The 20,418-nt window shown below is 51.6% G+C and overlaps 1 protein-coding gene across 3 annotated transcripts in view; it reads right to left on the reverse strand.

The window, feature by feature from the left end:
• SPTBN1 (spectrin beta, non-erythrocytic 1) overlaps window positions 1–20,418 on the reverse strand; it is a 569,130-nt gene that overhangs the window by 253,634 nt on the left and 295,078 nt on the right. The gene's annotated exons all lie outside the window — the stretch shown is intronic.

Consider the following 20,418-nt stretch of genomic DNA (forward strand, 5'->3'; position numbering starts at 1 on the left):
GCAGGGAGGGTGGTGATCATCCTCATCTCCCTGCTTCTGATAAGCCATAATCAATTTCATGTGGAGAGAGGAGAAATGAGGATCTATGGTAAGTCATCCCTTCTTTCTCTTCTATGCTTTCCCAAGCAATAGGTCAGCCTCCCATTATATGAGAGAAGACAGGATGGTAAGCTTTAATCCACATCTTCCAATTCTATGAAGCGCAAATGGTCAACATGCAATCCCTTGTGAAGACAAAAATGAAGATGCTGCCTTTTCCTAGGTACACCTTGTTGTGTGACTCGTGGATTATTACCAAAAATATGTTTTTCATATAGAGGAGGGGGAGTGTTAAAAGATGATCAACTCCAGGTGTCAAATATAAGAGTTATATCACTACTGGTGCATGTATATGGCTTAGTTTGTGTGGGGATCAGGAAGGGGCGGTGAAGAGTGGGGCTAAGACAAAAAAGAAGACACATTGCCCCACTCTGCACCGCCCCTTCCTGACCCCCACACAAACTAAGATATATACATGCGCCAGTAGTGATATAACTTGGATATTTGACACCTGGAGTTGATCATCTTTTAAAACTCCCCCTCCTCTATATGAAAAACATATTTTTAGCAATAATCCACAAGTCATACAACAAGGGTGTTCTAGGAAAAGCCAGCATCTTAAAACACTGCAGTGAGAATTAGATCATCAGTATATTCACTGTACAGTGGTGCCTCGCATAACGGACGCCTCGCACAGCGAACGCTGCGCATAACGAACTTTTTGTCTTGCTCCCTATAACGAACTTTGTTTCACACAACGAAGTCGCCCGAGGGGCCCGGGGGGGGGGCGGAACTACTCTCGCCGCTTCCTAATGTGAGCCGGGAACAGCAGCACCCTCACCTTACCTCGGATGCCGAGTTTTCCGGCTTTCTTTTTCGGCCAGCCACACGCTTTCAGGGAGCAGCACATGCGCGCATGCTCTGTTGTTCAATCTTCTCCTCTGACGCAACCGGAAACCGGAAGTTGCAGGAGAGGAGAACATTGATCAACTCCAGCAGCTGCGCGTGCACAGCTTTTTGAGATCGTGCCGGGAGCCAGACCCGCTGATGCACAGCAGCAGTGAATATTGTGCAGACAAACTAACCTGCTGGTACAGCCGAAGAGGGAGGAAGGAAAACTGTTGAATTTCTTGGGGGAAAGATGAGGAGTTCTGGCCAGCAGGGGAGGGAAAGCTGGACAGTACGGGGGAGGAGCAGTAGGGAAGGCAAGAGATCACTGCCCTCTCCAGCCAAAATTTTCCTTTTCAGAGGGACCCCGACATGGCAGCCATTCTCACAAACTGCCTGCGGCTGCCCCGAAGTTTTCCCTCTGCTGCAACTTCCCGTTTCTGATAGGGCAGATCGCCGCAAAGGGAAAGCTTCGGGGCAGCTACCGGAAGTTTATGAGAACAGCTGCCATGTCGGGGTCCCTCTGAAAAGGAAAATTTAGGTGTTTAATAAAGAAGTTTGGATCGCAGGGCCCCTTAGATCTATGCTCCCCCCTCTTACGCCAGCCCTGGGACCCTTCTGACAGTTTCGGGCCCTAGGCAAGTGCAGAGCTGCACTCAAGTGGCTAAAGAGCCACATGCGGCTCGCGAGCCGCGGTTTGCCGACCACTGACCTAGGACAACTGGAGGGTCAGGTGATTTGCCTAGAGTCACATGGAGCTGCAGTGGGAACTGACCCAGTTCCCGAAGTTCTTAGCCTCCTGCAGATCGTGCGGCTGGGTGAGGGAAAAGGCTGGCAGGCTCTGCATGTGAGGTGAGGTGGAGGGAGGGAAATGTAGGGCTGCAGAACGAATTATTTTGTTTTACAGGTATTCTTATGGGACAACAGGGCTGCAGAACAAATTATTTTGTTTTACATGTATTCTTATGGGAAAACGCGTTTCACACAACGAACGTTTCACATAACAAACTTGCTCCTGGAACGGATTAAGTTCGTTGTGTGAGGCACCACTGTAAAACTAAACCAGCCAGATTAGAACAGATTGAACCTGTGTAGTCAATGCTAACATATCCTGTCTTTTTCATATAGATGGAAACAGATACGCCCAGTATGGCATAAGTAATCACAAACTAAAATAAAGAAATATGTAGTCAAAAGTTAAACTGAACTGCCAAGAAATCAGACTCTGCATACAGTGCAGCACCAAAGAAACAGAAACAGTGATGCATGTCCCCTAATACCGAGCAAAATATAAAGATAGCACATATACCGTATTTTTCGCTCCATAAGACGAACCCTATATTTAGAGGAGGAAAGCAAGAAAAAAAACATTCTGAACCAAATTCTCCCTACCAAGCTCTGCACCCAAACCCACACTCCTTGCCAAGCTCTGCACCCTGTCCCTCTCCCTGCATGGCTCTGTACCTTGTCCCCCCCTCTGGTGGTCTAGTGGCTGGCAGGCAGGTACGGACAGGGCATGCAGGCCTAGTGGCTGGCAGGCAGGGACAGGGCAGGCCTAGTGGCTGGCTGACAGGCAGGTAGGGACAGGGCAGGCAGGCCTAGTGGCTGGCAGGCAGGGACAGGGCAGGCAGGCCTAGTGGCTGGAAGGCAGGTAGGGCCAGGACACAGGGCAGGCAGGCCTAGTGGCTGGCTGGCAGGCAGGTAGGGACAGGGCAGGCAGGCAGGCAGGCAGGCAGGCAGGCAGGGTCCATCCCCCCCCCCGGTACCTGTTTTTAATTTCAGCGCTTCCCTTGCTGGATGGTTGCGGCAGCGAGAGGCAGAGCAGCGAACAAGGCAGGCACAGCCTTTTCGTGCGCCTGCCTGGTCCCGCGCCGCTGCCTGAATGGCACAGCAGGCCCAGGACTCCCGGTGGTGTGAGAGGGATCCATGCTAAAATAACCGCCATCTCAGAGTCCAACAGTCAGTCGCATCCAACAGGGCTGATCCACCGGCTAAGTGTTACACCGGCTTTTGACCTCCATTACACTCGTCTCTGGCTCCATCAGCCGCAGGCACCGGCTGCTCTTCTTTGCTGGTCTCCGCTATAACCCTGAGCAGAGGGAGAGGCTGGCAAGGGCAACACAGGTATCCTGTCGATGCACTCGCAAAGAATCTACTCCATGCGTTTTGTGCTTGGAAGCCAGACCAGACACTCGCAGAGACTCCACTCCCTGCATCGAGTGTGGAGGATCAGACCGGGGCAAAAGCGGCTCGACCTCGCGGGAGACTACTGCATGCCCAGGCTGGAGAAGAGTGAGCAGTGTGGGTCCCATGTTAATGAGGACCTTAATAATCTGCTCCTCCAAAGAGGTATGGGACGAAGCCGGCAAGGAGGGTACCGCGTCTGGAACCGGCCCACCTGCCTTGGCTGAAGGGTCCCGCACAGTGGTGTGAGAGTGTTTCGACTTGGGAGGCTTCGACACTTTAATCACTACTGGCGGAACCAAGTGCTGAGCTATCTGTCCTGAGGAGACAGGAGAAGATATCGCAGCAGAGGACGTCGAAGCAAGAGCTGCTCCAATGAAGGTCTGATGAGGTCTGATGAGGCGAGGTGGAAGCAGTAGAGGTAGAGGCTTCGACGGGGGTCGAAGCCGAAGACACCTTCGATGTTGAAGGATTAATAGACTCCATCTCGAAGAGGCTATCCACCAGGATGCAACGACGCTTAAAAGCACGAGGCTTAAGTGTTTGGCAAGGCAGGCACGAAGCAGGATGATGCTTCGGCCCAAGGCACTTGAGGCAGCTTCCATGAGGGTCCGTAAGAGATATTGTGCGCTTGCACTTGCTACACCGTTTGAAACCGGTGACAGGCCGGGGCATAGACAAAAATACAGCCGACGCAAAGTCGAAGCACGCAGGCTGCGGCCGAGCGGCCTGTACCGGACGGAAGTAAAATCTCTTTTTTTTTTTTTAAAAGAAAGAAAAGTAACAATACAGCGATTCATGAGAAAAATAAAACACAAACCGCGGTGAGAGAAGGCACGAACGACGGAGTAACCGGAGAGAGCCAAAAATTCAGACTTCTCGGCTCCGCGGAAAACTAAGAACTGATGAGACATGCCCTGTGCACTGGGCGGGAAGGCACTCGCACATGCGGGCGACTCGAAACTTCTAGTTTCTTCAAGCAAGTCTGCTTGTGAGGCGTCCGCATCGGGGCTCAGCCGGATGACGTCACCCATATGTGATAATACCTGCCTGCTTGTCCTGGGATAATGACAATTTTACATGAGGTAAAACTCTTTATAGTTTATAAATCTTTCCTTTTGTTGAAGTCTTAATAATAATATTGTAATTTACAGCTAAAGGGACATATGATCAAGAAACTGTTTTATTTTACCTTTATGATTATGCTAAACATACTGTGACCAGTCAGATTCTGTGCCCGACATGTTCCCAGCTAGAAACCCCAGGAGAGGAAGAGATAAGGCTAGGAAAGCTGTTCCCAAGCCCCGCAGAGCCCAGCAGCCTAGGTTCCCTGAGTACATTAGGGAGGACTCCACTGAAGATGAGGTCGTATCTGACTATTCAGAAGTGGAGGACATGGAAACTCAGCCCAGTTCTGCTAGGTTTGCTCCAAACCTGTGAATATTAGGTTTAGGCAAAATGCCCCTGTGAGAAAACCCTGCATTTACCTGACCATCCACAGGGGGAGCCCAAGAGAGCCTCAGAGCAGTGTAGGTACTAGTGATGCCCGATTCACAATTCGAATCGGTTCACCGATTCACTTCGGGTGAAGCAGAAGGCCAAGGGGGTGGAAGCCAGAAGCAGGGGGGGGGGGAGTGGGCAGTCCTTCGGGGTGCGGCAGGCAGACCTTCAAAGGGGGGGCAGGTCTTCAAGGGGGGGACAGGCAGGCCTTCAAGGGTGGGGACAAGCCTTCAAGGGGGGGAGGCAGGCCTTCAAAGGGGAGGACAGGTCTTCAAGGGGGGGACAGGCCTTTAGGGGGGACAGGCAGGCCTTCAGGGGTGGGATAGGCCTTCAAGGGGGGGCACAAGCCTTCAAGGGGGGGGACAAGCCTTCGGGGGGGGACAGGCAGGCCTTTAGGGATGGGATGCAGACCTTTAAGGGGGGGGGGACAAGTCTTCAAGGGGGAAACAGGCCTTCAGGGGTGGGGTGCACGCCTTCAGGGGGAGACAGACCTTCAAGGGGGTCAGACCTTCAGGGGAGGGGGACCCTGGTATAGAAGTACACGGAGGGAGGGAAGGGGGGTTCAAAGAGATGTGCATATGCCGGACTTTGGGGAGGAAGATATGGGTCTGAAAATAGAGGAGAGGGAGAGAGATGATGGACAATGGAATTTAGGGAGGGAAGGAACAGAAAGGGAGAGAAGTTGGACGCAAGGGATGGTGTGGAGGGGGAGATAGAGATACTGGATAGGAGGGTAGTTGGGAAAAGAAAGGGAGAGATGGTGGACCCTGAGGTGGTGGGGAAGGAAGGAGAGATGCTGGATGAAAGGGTAGTTAAGAAAAGGTGGATCTGTTGAGGGAGACGAAAAAAAGGAAAGATGCCAGACCTCCTGGGGAGGGAAGAGAAACGGAAGGGGTAGACAGAGATGGAAGATAGATGGTTAGCAGAAGAAAGAAGGAGACCCTGGCAAGCAAGTTATCAGAAGACTGAGACCAACAAAATTTGAATAATGACCAGATAACAAAAGGTAGAAAAACTAATTTTATTTTCTGTTTTGTGATTACAATGTGTCAAGATTTGAAATGTGTATCCAGCCAGAGCTGGTGTTAGACTGCAAACGTGAGCTAGGATTTAACAGAGAGAAGAAAAGTCTTTTTTGTTTGTTTATTTTGTTTACACCACAGCGCCAGTGTGGTTAGGAGAAGGCAAAGGGGGTGAAAAGGCTGTAAAATAAACCCACCAGGATGTTTGGAAAAAAAACAACCAAAAACACCCAATTGGGCAGGAAAATCAAATCGAATCGAAAAACCAATTCAATAGGCTGAATCGAATCGAAATTTTTTCCCTGAATCGGGCAGCACTAGAAGGTACACTGAGAGCAGGGCGTGGCTCTCCCTCTGAAAAGACAGCTGCTTTCCCTTCAGAATCAGAGAGACCAAGGAAGGGAAAAGGTCCTCTCTCCGGTGCTCAACAGCCAGCCAGTCCAGAGCAACTGAATAGCCTTGAGCCCATGGAAGTAGATCATTTAGCTCCAGACCAGGGAGCTGAGGACATGCCTCAGGAGGAAGAAATGGACATTGTTGAACAGGTATTTCCAGACCAGGAAGCCATGGAAATAGGAGTTGCCTGTAAGGCCCACTGAGCTCTAAAACTGATTTTGTTTTGTGAGAAATGAACTGTTTGAATGCTGGGGGTTTTGGGTTTTTTTTTTGTATGAACAATTATTAGGGCTTGTGTTGCTGCCTGCAACTTAGGGAGAAAGAGGTTTTGTTTTTTTTTTTTAAACTTTCTCCTTTGTGCTACTTAGGCCCACAGCACTACTGTGGCCCATTACCAGGCCCCAGGCAGGAGGCAGGGTTCTTTAGCTATAATGTTTAAAGGACTGTTACTGGTGCATTCCCAGTTTGTTTTGCTGGGGAAATGTTTTGTTTTATTTTGAACTGCATGGTTTTTGTTTGAGCGCAGTATAGCCCAGGAACTGAGAACTGTACTAATGGGGAGAAGTTTGTCAACCTCTCAGGTGAGAATATTTGAATATTATTGAAGACAAACTTGGCAGTTCTCCTGCCCCAGCTCAGGAGCAGAGCTGTGGGCCTCCTAAACATTTACTTTTTTGCTTTGATGTTTTATGGAAGTAATGCAGTGAAAGTTTTGTTTTTTCACTGTGTGAGGTGAGGCCTAGCTGCAGGAAGTGGTGCCAAACTTGCTAAGGCACTGGGACTTTGTATATCCTGATTTGCTTACCAGGATTTTTGCTTTGAGTTTTTTCTTATTGTTTCTTGTTTGCCATTCTGATTTTGTTTTTGTGGAATAAAGAACCCTGGATATAATTTGACTAATTACCTGGTTTCCTCTTGACTGATTTATCTGATATTTGGCCTGTGGGGACTGTCTCCAGTTTGAGCAGCACGCCAGCGCAATTTACCTGTGGTCCACCCGGGGCGCTATTCACCTAGCCCAGGGCCCAGTGGCCACAATACCGAGGACCTCAAAATAGTACATGGTGGGTCCCCGGGCCACAAGTTGGAGACCACTGCACTAGAACAACTGGGATTCCAAGCCCACCTTCCCACCAATTCCCTCCAAACTGCATGCAACGGACACAACAAAAAGTTATGCCTAAGTTCAGAAAGGATCAGTGCTAAGGGAGCATGCAAAAGAGAACTAACATGCCAAGGGGCAAACAAAGCCTGCTCAAACAGTTTTGGAGTGTAATCCTGATGATCAGAAAACCATTCCCCCAAGTGGTGAAGCAGAGAGGCCAAATTATAAAGTTGGATGTCAGGGATACCTAACCTACCAGTTTTCCAGCCACAACACAGCAAACAAAAAGCGATATGTGGCATTTTGTTGTTCCAACAAATGCAAGAGAGCAGAGAATTCAGCAGAGCAACATCCCTCTTTAACAGTACCGTATTTTCACGTAGATAACGCGCACACGGGTATAGCGCGCGGAAAACACAAATTTATGTACAGAAATTTTTATATACCGCGCACACCCGTATACCGCGCATGCTGCCCGACTCTCCTTTCACCCGCCCCGACTCTCTTCTGGCCACCCCGACTCTCCTCTCCCCCTTGAAGTCCTGTCCCCACCCTGAAAACCTGATGCCCCCCCCCCCCCCGACGTCCGATTCACCCCAACGCAGGACCGCTCGCACCCCCACCCCGAAGGACCGCTCACACGCACTCCCACCCGCACTCGCACCCTGAAGGACTGCTCGCACCCCCACAGCATCCCGACCCCCCCCCCCCCATCATGTAGAAGCGGTGTCCTGCTGCTTTCTCTTGGCGGTCCCAGCCCTTCCGTGAGCCCTGCGCTGCTTCCTCTTCCAGCGGTCGCCCTTTCTCTAACGTCAATCCCTCTTGCCCCGCCGACTCCACGACACGATCGGGACAAGAGGGAGCTCAAGCCCTCTTGCCCCCCCGACACGATCGGGGCAAAAGGGAGCCCAAGCCCTCTTGCCCCGCCGACTCCCCAACTCCCCGACAATATCGGGCCAGGAGGGAGCCCAAATCCTTCTGGCCACGGCGACCCCCTACCCCCACCCTGCACTACATTACGGGCAGGAGGGATCCCAGGCCCTCCTGCCCTCGATGCAAACCCCCCTCCCCCCAACGACCGCCCCCACCAAGAACCTCCGACCGCCCCCCCCCAGCCGACCCGCGACCCCCCCCTGGCCGACCCCCACGACACCCCCACCCCCCTTCCCCGTACCTTTGTGTAGTTGGCCGGACAAACGGGAGCCAAACACGCCTGTCCGGCAGGCAGCCAACAACGGAATGAGGCCGGATTGGCCCATCCGTCCCAAAGCTCTGCCTACTGGTGGGGCCTAAGGCGCCTGGGCCAATCAGAATAAGCCCGGGAGCCTTAGGTCCCTCCTGGGGGCGGAGCCTGAGGCACATGGGCCCAACCCGACCATGTGCCCAAGGCCCCGCCCCCAGGAGGGACCTAAGGCTCCCGGGCCTATTCTGATTGGCCCAGGCGCCTTAGGCCCCACCAGTAGGCGGAGCTTTGGGACGGATGGGCCAATCCGGCCTCATTCCGTCGTTGGCTGACTGCCGGACAGGCGGGTTTGGCTCCCGTCTGTCCGGCCAACTACACAAAGGTACGGGGAAGAGGGGTGGGGGTGTCGTGGGGGTCGGCCAGGGGGGTCGCTGGTCGGCTGGGGGGGGCGGTCGGAGGCTCTTGGGGGGGCGGTCGTAGGGGGGTAGGGGGTCGCCGTGGCCAGGAGGGTTTGGGCTCCCTCCTGGCCCGATATTGTCGGGGAGTTGGGGAGTCGGCGGGGCAAGAGGGCTTGGGCTCCCTTTTGCCCCGATCGTGTCGGGGGGGGGGGCAAAAGGGCTTGAGCTCCCTCTTGCCCCGATTGTGTCGGGGGTGCCGCGGTTGGCTGGGGCAAGAGGGCTTGAGCTCCCTCTTGCCCCGATCGTGTCGGGGGTGCCGCGGTTGGCTGGGGCAAGAGGGCGGGAGTGCGTGCGAGCGGTCCTTCAGGGTGGGGGTGCAGGTGGGAGTGCATGCGAGCGGTCCTTCAGGGTGGGGGTGCGGGTGGGAGCGCGTGCGAGCGGTCCTTCGGGGTGGGGGTGCGGGTGCGTGCGAGCGGTCCTTCGGGGTGGGGGTGCGAGCGGTCCTGCGGGGGGGGGGGGGTGAATCGGACGTCGGGGGGGAACTATGTAAAAAAAATTTTGTACAACGCGCTCACGCGTATACCGCGCAAGGTTATGCACGGTTTGTAAAAACACATATAACGCACGCGTTATATGCGTGAAAATACGGTAATGGCAGCGACTGCATGTTTAAAGCCAACTGAGGAAAAGGATCATTCCAAATAAGTGAATTTTGCCCTGTAAGGAAACAGGCAACATAGACAACCTAGACAGACTATCCTGAATGTAAGCCATTAAAGGGGTTAGATTGTAATCATAAAGGTTCAAGATTTTCAGAGTAAGTATGATTCCCAAATATCGAAAAGCCATGCGCTCCCATTGTAATGGAAATCATTTATTCAAGGAGGGAAATGATCTTTTCTGTTACAGCTCCTCAAATTTGGAACTTGCTTCCTTTCAACATAAGAGAAGAAAAATTACTTAATAAGTTCAAAGGCCTACTAAAAAGTTGGCTGTTTAAGGACAAGGCGTCATATGACCTCATATGACTTCATTCTGGAATTTATCTGGACAAGGAACACTGTTAAGCAGAAATTAAGTGGGTAACGTTTCCTAACCTTTTGTCTCCTTACCCATCCTTTTTCATTTATTTTGGAATTGTATTTAATCCAATTTTTTTTAACCCTCTTCTTCTCAATTGCATTTTAATGTCATAATTGTTTTTAATGTCCTGTTTGTTGGATTTTTATATTTTTCCTATTTTTAATCTTTGTAAATCGCATTGGATTTGGATATTGCGATTATATCAAATATCTTAAACTTGAAAGGGCCTTCCCAGGTACAAGGAATCTCCAGGGAAGTAGGCAATGCTAAAGATTTCTCCATATTGAGTTTGAACCCTGAAAAATCACCATACTCCATAAAACATTCCATAAGAGTGGCTAAAAATACCTGAGGGTCCATTAGATGAACTAAAAAGTCATTGGCGAATGCCAAAAGTTAAATTTGCTGCTCCCATGTGGACCCCCTTGATCTCCATATTTACCAGCACATCCCGTAAAAAGGGATCTAGAGTCAGAAGGAACAATAAAGGAGAAAGGGGGCACATTAATCAATGAAATAGGCCTATATGAAGACGGATGCTCAGAGTTTTTCCCCGGTTTTGACACACTAATAATACACGCCAATTGTAATAAATCTGGCATTTGACCTGTAAGAATAATCTTGTTAAATACAGTAGCCAACAAAGGAGACAGATCCTCTTTCAAAAATTCCATATGAAAACCATCGGTGCTCGGTGTTTTAAGTAATGCTCCAGTCTGAATTGCTACCATCACTTCATCATCTGAGATGGGAGCATTGAGCTTAAGGTGAAACTCGGAAGATAAGACTAGTTAAATAAATGTTGCTAGGCAACAAACCTGATTGTTTGGTATATAAGGTTTTGTAATACTCTCAAAATAGCATTTATCTCCCCATCAGTCCAGACTTTAGTTCCTGTTGCAGTTTGAAATTCTAACATTTTCAAATGGCTCCAAGCCCTCATCATGACCCGTGCTAACAGTTTACCTCATTACCATGTAAAAAAAAAGTTATTTGTAATATGCGAGTGACATTTATGTCCAATCATTAAGCAGCTCATTAAGCTCGCACTGGGAGGCCAACAATTGAGCCCTAAGGGACGCAATAGGTTGTCTACTATATTGAAGCCTGTCTTTGCGCACCTGCCTATCCAAGAGAAGAATGTCCCAGTCTCTAGTTCTATGATAAAAGGTATAATAAGCAAGAATTTCACCACGAAGGACTGCCTTAACAGCTTCCCAGAACAACACTAGATTGGCTAAATGAAGGGCACTATGAAGCTTATAATCTGCCCACTTGCACGCAACAAATCATGGAATTTAGAGTCTCTGTACAGGTATAAAGGAAAATGTCACAAATATGGTTGCTGGCAGGAGCTTCAAAATGAAGAATAAGAGAGATCATAGTGTGATCCAACACCTCATAGGAGCCAATATCAGCTCTATATATATGAGAAAATGAAAGACTAGAAATTAGCCAGTAATCGATTTGAGACTGGGAAGCATGCGCCCTCAACAGATATATATAGTCCCACTCTCCAGGATGAAAGACCCTCAAGATATCAATTAAATCCAAGGTGTACCAAAACAACAGAAGACCCTTTAGGTTGTTAATCTAGTCCCCCGCACCAGACTGTAACTTATCCAAACAGGGATCATACACACAATTATATATTAATTTCTTTATTCAGTTTTGCATATTACAACAAGTGTATCAGAAAAATTCATATGATCTTATAAATACACACTTGATTTTCCTTCATGTAACACTTTAAATACAACACATCATTCTCATATTCATATTTTATAATCATACACACAATTAAAATTACCCCCCCCCCCATCACAACCGAGACCTCTGGAAGGGCAGCCACTGTGACTTTAAAGAATGAAAGAAGCATTTGCCATACACATTTGGTGAAAGCACAGTTACTTACCGTAACAGGTGTTATCCAGGGACAGCAGGCAGATATTCTTTACGCATGGGTGACGTCACCGACGGAGCCCACGGTACGGACCTTTTTACTAGAAAGTTCTAGTTGGCCGCACCGCGCGTGCGCGAGTGCCTTCCCGCCCGACGGAGGAGAGCGTGGTCCCCAGTTAGTATAAGCCAGCTAAGAAGCCAACCCGGGGAGGAGGGTGGGACGTAAGAATATCTGCCTGCTGTCCCTGGATAACACCTGTTACGGTAAGTAACTGTGCTTTATCCCAGGACAAGCAGGCAGCATATTCTTTACGCATGGGTGACCTCCAAGCTAACAAAGAGGGAGGAGGGATGGTTGGCCATTAGGAAAATAAATTCTGAAGTACAGATTGGCCGAAGTGCCCATCCCGTCTGAAGAAAGCATCCAGACAGTAGTGAGTAGTGAATGTGTGAACTGAGGACCAGGTGGCCGCCTTGCAGATTTCCTCAATGGGTGTGGAACGGAGGAAAGCAACAGAAGCGGCCATAGCTCTTACCCTGTGGGCCGTGACAGCACCGTCTAGTGACAGACCGGCCCGAGCGTAACAGAACGCGATGCAAGCTGCAAGCCAGTTGGATAGCGTCCGTTTAGAGACCGGTCGACCCAAACGATTCGGGTCGAAGGTCAGGAAGAGCTGAGGGGACAAGCGGTGAGCCCTTGTACGATCAAGATAGTAAGCCAGGACACGCTTGCAGTCAAGACTGTGCAATGCCTGTTCTCCGGGATGTGAATGAGGTTTCGGGAAGAAAACAGGCAACACAATGGACTGGTTGAGGTGAAAAGCTGAGACCACCTTTGGAAGGAATTTTGGATGGGTGCGCAGAACCACCTTGTCATGGTGAAAAATAGTGAACGGTGGATCGGCAACCAGTGCATGAAGCTCACTAACCCTCCTGGCAGAGGTGATGGCAATGAGGAAAAGAACCTTCCATGTCAGAAATTTGAGCGAAGTTGTGGCAAGTGGCTCAAAGGGAGGTTTCATGAGGGCAGATAAAACCACATTCAGGTCCCAGACGACCGGAGGAGGCTTCAGAGGTGGTTTGATGTTGAAGAGGCCCCTCATGAATCGGGAAACCAGAGGGTGAGCCGTGAGAGGTTTTCCAAAGACCGGCTCATGAAACGCCGTGATGGCACTGAGATGGACTCTGATAGAGGTAGACTTGAGGCCTGCGTTGGACAGGGAGAGCAAGTAGTCCAGAACAGTTTCCACCGCTAAAGAGGTGGGATTGTGATGATGACGGAGGCACCAAGAGGAGAACCTGGTCCACTTCTGATGATAACATTGGAGGGTGGCCGGTTTCCTGGAGGCGTCCAAAATGAGACGGACAGGCTGGGACAGATTTCCTGAAGAGGTCAGCCCGAGAGAAACCAAGCTGTCAGGTGGAGCGAAGACAGATTGGGATGTAGTAGAGACTGATGTTGCTGTGTAAGTAGAGTAGGAAACACAGGTAGAGGAATTGGATCCCTGGAGCTGAGTTGAAGCAGGAGGGAGAACCAGTGTTGACGAGGCCACCGGGGAGCTATGAGGATCATGGTGGCTCCGTCCCTGCGGAGTTTGGATAAAGTCCGCAACATCAGAGGTAGAGGAGGAAAGGCATAGAGGAACCGATCCGTCCAGTCGAGAAGGAATGCATCCGGGGCCAGACGATGAGGAGAGAAGAGTCTGGAGCAGTACTGGGGCAGCTGATGGTTGTGAGGAGCTGCGAATAGGTCCACCTGCGGAGTGCCCCAGCGAGCAAAGATGGAGTGGAGCGTGGGAGGATCCAAAGTCCACTCGTGAGGTTGAAGGATGCGGCTGAGATTGTCGGCCAGGGAGTTCTGTTCGCCCTGGATGTAGACAGCCTTGAGGAAGAGACTGCGGGCCGTGGCCCAGGTCCAAATGCGAAGAGCCTCCTGACAAAGGAGGCGAGATCCGGTGCCGCCCTGTTTGTTGATGTAGTACATGGCAACTTGGTTGTCCGTGCACAGGAGCAGAACCTGAGGGCAAAGAAGGTGCTGGAAGGCCTTGAGAGCATAGAACATGGCTCGTAGTTCCAGGAAATTGATGTGATGAAGACGCTCCTGCGGGGTCCAAAGACCTTGGGTGCGTAGGTCTCCCAGGTGAGCTCCCCATGCATAAGGGGAGGCATCCGTGGTGATGGTCATGGAATGCGGGGGCAGATGAAAAAGAAGGCCCCTGGAAAGATTTGAGGAGTTCAACCACCATTGTAGAGATTGCTGAAGAGACGATGTCACAGAGATGGGATGAGAAAGAAGATTCGAGGTCTGCGACCATTGGTTGGCCAGAGTCCATTGAGGTGTCCTGAGGTGGAGTCGTGCCAGGGGAAGCACATGCACCGTCGAGGCCATGTGGCCCAGGAGGACCATCATCTGTCTGGCAGAGATGGAGTGATGAAGGAGCACCTGACGACACAGGCGGAGCAGGTTCCGCTGACGGTCGGAGGGGAGAAACGCCCTCATTAGTGTGGTGTCGAGAACTGCTCCAATGAACTGAAGGCGCTGTGTGGGAAGCAGATGCGACTTGGGGTAGTTGATCTCGAACCCCAGGAGGTGGAGGAGAGAGATGGTATGATGAGTGGCTTGTAGCACAAGTGGAGACGTAGGTGCTATCACCAACCAATCGTCCAAGTAGGGAAACACCTGGAGGTTGTGAGACCTGAGGAAGGCCGCCGCCACAATGAGGCATTTGGTGAACACCCTGGGTGATGAAGCGAGGCCAAATGGTAGCACTTTGTACTGATAATGGCGATGGTGCACCTGGAATCTTAGGTAGCGACGTGAGGTTGGATTGATTGGTATGTGAGTGTAGGCCTCTTTGAGGTCCAGGGAACATAGCCAGTCGTTCTGAGAGAGATGAGGGTAAAGCGTGGCAAGGGAGAGCATTCTGAACTTCTCCTTGACAAGACATTTGTTGAGGTCCCTGAGATCGAGAATGGGACGCAGGTCTCCTGTCTTTTTTGGAACCAGAAAGTAACGGGAGTAGAATCCCCGGCCCCTTTGTTCCAGAGGTACTTCTTCGATGGCATTGAGGAGAAGGAGGGATTGGACCTCCCTCAGGAGGAGGGGGGTTTGAGTTGAAAGAGAAGCAGACTCTACGGGAGGATTGTCTGGTGGAAGAGTCTGGAAGTTGAGAGAGTAGCCGTGGCGGATGATGTTGAGGACCCACTGGTCTGATGTGATGACCTCCCAACGGCTGAGAAAAATGTGGAGCCTGCCTCCGATTGGTTGAGGGAGAGGCAATGAGGGTGGAAGACTGGCTAAGCCCTGGAGAGAGGAGTCAAAAGGGCTGAGAAGGTTTGGCAGGAGGAAGAGGCTTGGCAGGCTGATTAGACTGTGCACGAGCCTGGTTGTGTTGGTGTTGGCGAGCCCGCCTAGGTTGCTGTGAAGGTGGGTTAAGCGGCCTAGCGGAGAATCTGCGCTGGTATGAAGACTGTGGTTTGTAAGGCCGAGCAGGAGGGGCCTTCTTCTTTGGTTTAATGAGAGTATCCCATCTGGTCTCATGGGCGGAGAGTTTTTGTGTGGTGGTATCCAGAGACTCTCCGAACAATTCGTCTCCCATACATGGGGCGTTGGCTAGTCGGTCCTGATGGTTGACATCCAGATCAGAGACCCTGAGCCAGGCCAGTCGGCGCATGGCCACAGCGATGGCAGATGCACGAGAGGTGAGCTCAAAGGAATCATAGATGGAGCGCACCATAAATTTTCTAAGTTGAAGCAGGCTGGAGATGTGCTGCTGGAATAGTGGAACCTTGTGCTCCGGCATGTACTTTTGCATGGCGGAGAGTTGCATTACCAGATGTTTCAGGTAGAATGAAAAGTGGAAAGAGTAATTGTTTGCTCTGTTGGCAAGCATGGCATTCTGGTAGAGCCGCTTGCCAAACTTGTCCATAGTTTTGCCCTCCCTGCCAGGAGGGGTAGAGGCATATACACTGGAGCCTTGAGTCTTTTTTAAAGTGGACTCAACCAGGAGAGATTCATGGGGCAGCTGGGGTTTATCAAATCCCGGGATTGGAATAACCCTGTAAAGGCTATCCAGTTTACGGGGTGCCCCAGGGACAGTTAATGGATTTTCCCAATTTTTATAAAAAGTTTCCCGTAGGATGTCATGCACGGGTAACTTCAGGAACTCCTTAGGAGGTTGGTCGAAATCTAATGCCTCCAGGAAAGCTTGTGACTTCTTGGAGTCAGATTCCAGAGGCAAAGATAAGGCCCCCGATAATTCCCTGAGGAATTTTGAAAAAGAAGATTGCTCAGGTTTAGATGTGGTATCGGGGGCCGAGGGCTCTTCGTCCGACGACGATGCATCCTCCTCGGTACCGAGGGGAGATTCTTCCCAGAGGTCCGGGTCTCTGACATCGGTGTGTGCGTGCCGAGAGACTGGAGTGGAAGGCTCGGTATGATGAGCTTTAGACCGAGACTTGCCTGAGCGTACCGAGACGGTACCGGGGGATGAAGACCTGTGTCTGTCTCGGTCCCGGGAAGAACGGTGCCGGTCAGGTTCGCGGGAAGACCGGTGTTCCGCTCGGTCCCGAGGAGGATCGGATGTCGTCAGAGCGACGGCCTCGGCATGGGCATGGATATGCGGTGCCGAGAGAATGGGCATGGAGGGGTCCATAGGTACCGATGGCGTGGATACCGGTTGGACGGTGTGGGGCTCGGGCCGGTCTGGTACCGATAGCAGCGGTGCCAGGATAGAGGGCAAGAGCTGTTTAAGTTGCTGTTGGAGTTGTTCCTGCAACTTATCCTGGAGGATGGCCGCAATGCGGTCATCCAGGGGTGGCACCGGAACCACTTTTTTCTGCTTTGGTTCCATGGGTGCCGCTCTACGCTCCGGCGATGAGGAGGCCGATGACGAGGCACTCACCGATATCGGAGCGGAGCGCTTTTTAGTTCGGCGTGGAGCCGAAAAGCACAGTTACTTACCGTAACAGGTGTTATCCAGGGACAGCAGGCAGATATTCTTTACGCATGGGTGACGTCACCGACGGAGCCCTCGGTACGGACCTTTTTACTAGAAAGTTCTAGTTGGCCGCACCGCGCGTGCGCGAGTGCCTTCCCGCCCGACGGAGGAGTGCGTGGTCCCCAGTTAGTATAAGCCAGCTAAGAAGCCAACCCGGGGAGGAGGGTGGGACGTAAGAATATCTGCCTGCTGTCCCTGGATAACACCTGTTACGGTAAGTAACTGTGCTTTATCCCAGGACAAGCAGGCAGCATATTCTTTACGCATGGGTGACCTCCAAGCTAACAAAGAGGGAGGAGGGATGGTTGGCCATTAGGAAAATAAATTCTGAAGTACAGATTGGCCGAAGTGCCCATCCCGTCTGGAGAAAGCATCCAGACAGTAGTGAGTAGTGAATGTGTGAACTGAGGACCAGGTGGCCGCCTTGCAGATTTCCTCAATGGGTGTGGAACGGAGGAAAGCAACAGAAGCGGCCATAGCTCTTACCCTGTGGGCCGTGACAGCACCGTCTAGTGACAGACCGGCCCGAGCGTAACAGAACGCGATGCAAGCTGCAAGCCAGTTGGATAGCGTCCGTTTAGAGACCGGTCGACCCAAACGATTTGGGTCGAAGGTCAGGAAGAGCTGAGGGGACAAGCGGTGAGCCCTTGTGCGATCAAGATAGTAAGCCAGGGCACGCTTGCAGTCAAGACTGTGCAATGCCTGTTCTCCGGGATGTGAATGAGGTTTCGGGAAGAAAACAGGCAACACAATGGACTGGTTGAGGTGAAAAGCTGAGACCACCTTAGGAAGGAACTTTGGATGGGTGCGTAGAACCACCTTGTCATGGTGAAAAATAGTGAACGGTGGATCGGCAACCAGTGCATGAAGCTCACTAACCCTCCTGGCAGAGGTGATGGCAATGAGGAAAAGAACCTTCCATGTCAGAAATTTGAGCGAAGTTGTGGCAAGCGGCTCAAAGGGAGGTTTCATGAGGGCAGATAAAACCACATTCAGGTCCCAGACGACCGGAGGAGGTTGTAGAGGTGGTTTGATGTTGAAGAGACCCCTCATGAATCGGGAAACCAGAGGGTGAGCCGTGAGGAGTTTTCCCAGGACAGGTTCATGAAAAGCCGTGATGGCACTGAGATGGACTCTGATTGAGGTAGACTTGAGGCCTGCGTTGGACAGGGAGAGCAAGTAGTCCAGAACAGGTTCCACCGCTAAGGAGGTGGGATTGTGATGATGCCGGAGACACCAAGAGGAGAACCTGGTCCACTTCTGATGGTAGCATTGAAGGGTGGCTGGTTTCCTGGAGGCGTCTAAAACGAGACGAACAGGCTGAGACAGATTTCCTGGAGAGGTCAGCCCGAGAGAAACCAAGCTGTCAGGTGGAGTGAAGACAGATTGGGATGTAGTAGAGACTGATGCTGCTGTGTAAGTAGAGTAGGAAACACAGGTAGAGGAATGGGCTCCCTGGAGCTGAGTTGAAGCAGGAGGGAGAACCAGTGTTGACGAGGCCACCGGGGGGCTATGAGGATCATGGTGGCTCTGTCCCTGCGGAGTTTGAATAAAGTCCGCAACATCAGAGGTAGTGGAGGAAAGGCATAGAGGAACCGATCCGTCCAGTCGAGTAGGAATGCATCCGGGGCCAGACGGTGAGGAGAGAAGAGTCTGGAGCAGAACTGGGGCAGCTGATGGTTGTGAGGAGCTGCGAATAAGTCCACTTGCGGAGTGCCCCAGCGAGCAAAGATGGAGTGGAGCGTGGGAGGATCTAAAGTCCACTCGTGAGGCTGAAGGATGCGGCTGAGAGTGTCGGCCAGGGAGTTCTGTTCGCCCTGGATATAGACCGCCTTGAGGAAGAGACTGCGGGCCGTGGCCCAGGTCCAAATACGAAGAGCCTCCTGACAAAGGAGGCGAGATCCCGTGCCGCCCTGTTTGTTTATGTAGTACATGGCGACTTGGTTGTCCGTGCACAGGAGCAGAACCTGAGGACAAAGAAGGTGCTGGAAGGCCTTGAGAGCATAGAACATGGCTCGTAGTTCTAGAAAATTGATGTGATGTCGACGCTCCTGTGGGGTCCAAAGACCCTGGGTGCGTAGGTCTCCCAGGTGAGCTCCCCATGCATAAGGGGAGGCATCCGTGGTGATGATCATGGAATGTGGGGGCAGATGCAACAGAAGGCCCCTGGAAAGATTTGAGGAGTTCAACCACCATTGTAGAGATCGCCGAAGAGATGATGTCACAGAGATGGGATGAGAAAGAAGATTCGAGGTCTGTGACCACTGGTCGGCTAGAGTCCATTGAGGTGTCCTGAGGTGGAGTCGTGCTAGGGGAAGCACATGCACCGTTGATGCCATGTGTCCCAGGAGGACCATCATCTGTCGAGCTGGGATGGTTTGATGAAGGAGCACCTGATGACAGAGGTGGAGCAGAGTCCGTCGACGATCGGAGGGGAGGAATGCCCTCATTAGTGTGGTATCGAGAACTGCTCCGATGAACTGAAGGCGCTGTGTGGGAAGCAGATGCGACTTGGGGTAGTTGATCTCGAACCCCAGTAGATGGAGAAGAGAGATGGTATGTTGAGTGGCTTGTAGCACAAGAGGAGACGTAGGAGCTTTCACTAACCAATCGTCCAAGTAGGGAAACACTTGGAGGTTGTGAGACCTGAGGAAGGCCGCCGCCACAATGAGGCATTTGGTGAACACCCTGGGTGATGAAGCGAGGCCAAAAGGTAGCACCTTGTACTGATAATGGCGATGGTGCACCTGGAATCGCAGGTAGCGACGTGAAGTTGGATTGATTGGTATGTGAGTGTAGGCCTCTTTGAGGTCCAGGGAACATAGCCAGTCGTTGTGAGAGAGATGAGGGTAAAGCGTGGCAAGGGAGAGCATTCTGAACTTCTCCTTGACTAGACACTTGTTGAGGTCCCTGAGATCGAGAATGGGACGAAGGTCTCCTGTCTTTTTGGGTACCAGGAAGTAGCGGGAGTAGAATCCCTGACCCCTTTGATCTGGAGGTACTTCTTCGATGGCATTGAGAAGGAGGAGGGATTGAACCTCCCTCAGGAGGAGGGGGGTTTGAGTTGAGAGAGAAGCAGACTCGACGGGAGGATTGTCTGGCGGAAGAGTCTGGAAGTTGAGGGAGTAGCCGTGGCGGATGATGTTGAGGACCCACTGGTCCGATGTGATGACCTCCCAACGGCTGAAGAAAATGTGGAGCCTGCCTCCGATTGGCTGAGGAAGAGGCAATGAGGGTGGAAGACTGGCTAAGCCCTGGAGAGAGGAGTCAAAAGGGCTGAGAAGGTTTGGCAGGAGGAAGAGGCTTGGCAGGTTGATTAGGCTGGGCACGAGCCTGGGTGTGTTGGTGCTGGCGGGCCCGCCTAGGTTGCTGTGCAGGTGGGTTGAGCGGTCTGGCAGAGAACCTGCGTTGATATGATGTCTGCGGTCTATAAGGACGAGTAGGAGGAGTCTTTTTCTTTGGTTTAATGAGAGTATCCCATCTGGTCTCATGGGCGGAGAGCTTCTGAGTGGTGGTATCCAGGGACTCTCCGAATAGTTCATCTCCCAGACATGGGGCGTTGGCTAGACGGTCCTGATGGTTGACGTCTAGATCAGAGACCCTGAGCCAGGCCAGGCGGCGCATAGCCACAGCGATGGCAGATGCACGGGAGGAGAGCTCAAAGGAGTCATAGACAGAGCGCACCATGAACTTCCTCAGTTGAAGCAGGCTGGAGATG

Source organism: Geotrypetes seraphini, chromosome 3 (assembly GCF_902459505.1).
Source record: "Geotrypetes seraphini chromosome 3, aGeoSer1.1, whole genome shotgun sequence".
NCBI lineage: Eukaryota > Metazoa > Chordata > Amphibia > Gymnophiona > Dermophiidae > Geotrypetes > Geotrypetes seraphini.